The sequence below is a fragment of the Aythya ferina genome (genome assembly GCF_964211825.1).
Source record: "Aythya ferina genome assembly, chromosome: 7".
Classification (NCBI taxonomy): domain Eukaryota; kingdom Metazoa; phylum Chordata; class Aves; order Anseriformes; family Anatidae; genus Aythya; species Aythya ferina.
The window spans coordinates 26,813,223-26,816,854 of NC_140302.1; the positions used below are offsets into that span (position 1 = coordinate 26,813,223).

Sequence of the window (3,632 nt, forward strand, 5' to 3'; positions counted from 1 at the left end):
AGCAGTGTGGCTGCAGTGGTCTGGATAGGTGACAAAACATGAAGTAACTTAAATCATTAAAAATTCTTATTAGATGCAGTCTTTGACCGGCGGATGCCAATATGAGTAAAAGCAGTGACTTTGTGGGGGATCTCTAGAGGAAAATTTTTGCAGAAAAAATGAGACTGCAGGGCCGTGAAACTGTCACTGTTGGTGCTAAGGAGTAGTGCAGAGTATCAAGAGAGATTTAAAATCCAGTAGTGAAACCTGTTCTGAAATCCTGGACCAAAAGTAGGTAAAAAAAAAAAAAAAAAGTAATCCTTCTTCCAAAAGGACAGATTTCTTCTGATTAACTGAGAGGCTATTACTTGTGACTGGTTTCTTCTGGGAATCTATATACTGCATATTGATCTCCTATTGCTCACAATTTATGGCATGCATACTTTAAGTATAAAATCCTATTTACTTTAGAACATCTCAAAAATGGCTGATACATAACCAAGATTTGGAAGACGACAGATATAACACATCAGGCTAGTTCTGAACATCTTTTACACTCATACATGTATATTTATGCACACACACACAAACAAATATATATAAACTCAAAGAGAAATAAAATTCCCAGCAATCCAATATTTTTTTTTTGTTTCCTTTTTTTTTTTTTTTCCTAATCCTGAATTAGACCAGACTTGAATGCTAGCAACAGCAATGAGCAATTTCTCAAAGGGTTTGGCTTTATTACTAAGCTACTCTGGTAATAATATTGCCTGAATCCAAAGGCTTGTTTACATGGTCTGCTGCCTCCTTGCATGAACTATTGACCATCTGTGTAAGAGTTTCCTGGGCAATGGATTGAACTCAAACATGTGATGATCCCATACTAGCAATAATGAGAAAGAAAGAAGAAGAAAAAAAAAAAAGAAAAAAAAAAGAAAAAAAGATCCTATTTTCCACCAGAATCAAAGGCTTAATAAAAGTAGCTCAACTTGAACTAGACTTTGCTGCCAGGAGCTACAGGGGGGAGAGGTAAATGCATACCAGGAGATTTTTAGGGATGTGTTTTCATTTACAAAAGTTTCAAAAAGAGGAGGAAAAAAATGAGAATATGAATAAGGATTGAAATAAATTGAATGATAGATACTAGTATATTACATAGACCAGAAAGCCATTGCAGATACCAAAGACATGGATTTGTAGAACCACATCTTAATTTCTGAAGTCTCTTTTGGCATCAGCAAGGTATGTGATGCCTATTCAGAAGTGTGTTAAAGGCACTTGCACTGTGTGTGCAGGCAGACAGGGAGTCAAAGGCCTTATGAGTTTTTTATTGAACTTTGGGAGTGTGCTTGCATTACACAGCTCTCCAGTGAAGCATGAATTTAACACAATTTACACTGTGATTGGGGTGAGCTGAGAGCATGCACACAATTTTTGCAGCTTAGCTAACATTCACTCTATCAGGCATATTAAACTAGTGTCTTCCCACCCCAGTCTAGACTTGCAGTCAAAAGTTTAGGAGGTTTAGGTGATTGCAGATTGCTGATCTAGTTAAATTGATGTAAGCCTTTCTTAAGTACATGAAGCCACTCCAGATTGAGTGATTTGTTTCCATTTATTTACCATCTCTAACACATACGCTGATACAAAGAACAGGAACAGCTGAAGATGCTCTGACTCCCCGGCTGTTTGTCTGTTTTATTGCCAAAGGTTACTGCCCATTGCTTCAGGAAGATCAAAAGGATTTGGACAAATATCTCAATTGCTTCTGTTCCTAATTTGAGATTTTAGTATAAAATCACTTTACTAGGCAGTTTAATAGAACGTAAAACACAACAGCAAAGGGGTAGGGCAGTTATGTTTTGCCACTTTGTCCTGGGAAGAGTCATCTTCAGGCCAGGGGAAAGGAGACCTGGGAGAGAGGCAATGCCTTTAACTCTGACTAGCTTTAGCAAAATTTGTCTCCAAACCCTCAAACATACTCCCTTACCAAATGCATTTACCAAAACTTTCATATGAGTTTAATCAAATCAATTTCAAATCACTTTCAAATTTCTATCAGTGCAACTTTGCATCTAGAAAACCTTTGATGAGCTCTTTTCCAGGCCTTGACTCTACAAGCACTCAAGTATACTCTTCATTTTAAGCACATTCCTCAAACCTATTGATCTCAATCCACTTCAGTGAATTATAAACATGTACTTAAAGTAGGAGACCTACATCAGTGCTTGCTTAATACAAATTTGTCAATTCTGAAGTGGACTCAATTTAGTTACACTAAAAATGAAGTTGATCCTTTAATGTTTTCCTGATTTGCATAGACTTCTCACAAGAGTATTATTAAACACATCTGGGAGCTCTGCTATACTGGAAACCAAAGCATTGCAATAGAAATGTGTCCAAAATGATAGACTGGATAGTCCCATCACAGCTCTTCTGTCTTTCTCCAATGTGACAGCCATGAATTTGTAAGCATTCAGTAGTCAAGAGCAGCTCATAAAGTTTTGCAGTAATAAAAGGAGAAAAAAGGGATTTACACATCAGATAAGCAAGTGGCAATTGCGCTGCTGGTCACACATAAGTGTATGCAGCATCTTTCAGGAAGAATGAGGTGAGACACCCAAATCTACTGACAACACCAGCAGAACTCCACTGCCTCAACTGGATATGCACCGTAATGCTCCTGGAGTTGCTGGGGAAAGCCTTGATTTTATGAGGTTCTGTTGGATTTGGCAGAGATCTGGATGCCCCAAAGCCAGAGTCACGCATCTCAGCAGCAGCTCAGAGAGAGAGAGAAGCCTCATGCAGTTACTGACATGTAAAACAAAACAAAAACAAAACAAAAACAAACAAACAAAAACAAAACCAAACAAACAAAAACCAAAACAAAGAAAACATGCTCAGTCCACTCACATATCTATCCAGTCCTTTCCATTTTTTCTGAGGCACCTTCAGCTATGCATAAATTTAGCAGTACATGCTTGGCTGGTGATGCCCTCCCAGATTTACCTCCTGCATGTAAGGCAGTGACTTCAGTGGTTAGACTGCATAGGAGGCTGCAGCTGCCTCCAGCTCAGGCTCTGGTGAAGAGCACACACAGTGATTGTCAGTCACACTACCATGTTGCCAAAGGACTCCTCTTGTCCTCTCTCTCCTATCCCTCCCTTCCTATGTAAAGGCACACACTGACATACCAAGATGAAGTCAAAAATCACATTCAGTATCTGACAGAGCATGGTAATAAACTGAAGAGAGGAAGGTATAAGCCCCCACAGCAAATATATATACTATGCTTTTCCCTTCTTTATCCAGGCTAGATTTCATCCCAATGTGTCATGCAGAAGAGCACAGCATGAAAGGCTGGTTTGAGATATGAATCGCCAGGAGTAATATCTCTTCAATAATGCTATTTAACATTCAGCATCATCATTTTTATTTTTCATATAAGTGGTCAATCCATTTCTTGAGGCTTCATATTGTCTAGACATCAGCAATTTCCTGCGGCAAGGAGTTCAAAAATCTAATTATCTGCCATGCAAAAAGTATTTTTTTTTCAATAAGTTTTGAATTTCCCACCTTCTAATTGGATGGCTGTATTTCTTGCTTCATGAGATTGAGGGAAGAGAATCTTAACTATCTTTTCTAGATGATCC

The 3,632-nt window shown here is 38.3% G+C and overlaps 1 long non-coding RNA gene across 1 annotated transcript; it reads left to right on the forward strand.

Annotated features, from left to right (window-relative positions):
• Positions 1-1,575: 1,575 nt before the first annotated feature.
• LOC311440229 lies at positions 1,576-3,025 on the forward strand. Its single transcript, XR_014695277.1, has 2 exons — positions 1,576-2,480; positions 2,983-3,025. It is a non-coding gene; the product is annotated as an uncharacterized lncRNA (long non-coding RNA).
• Positions 3,026-3,632: the final 607 nt, after the last annotated feature.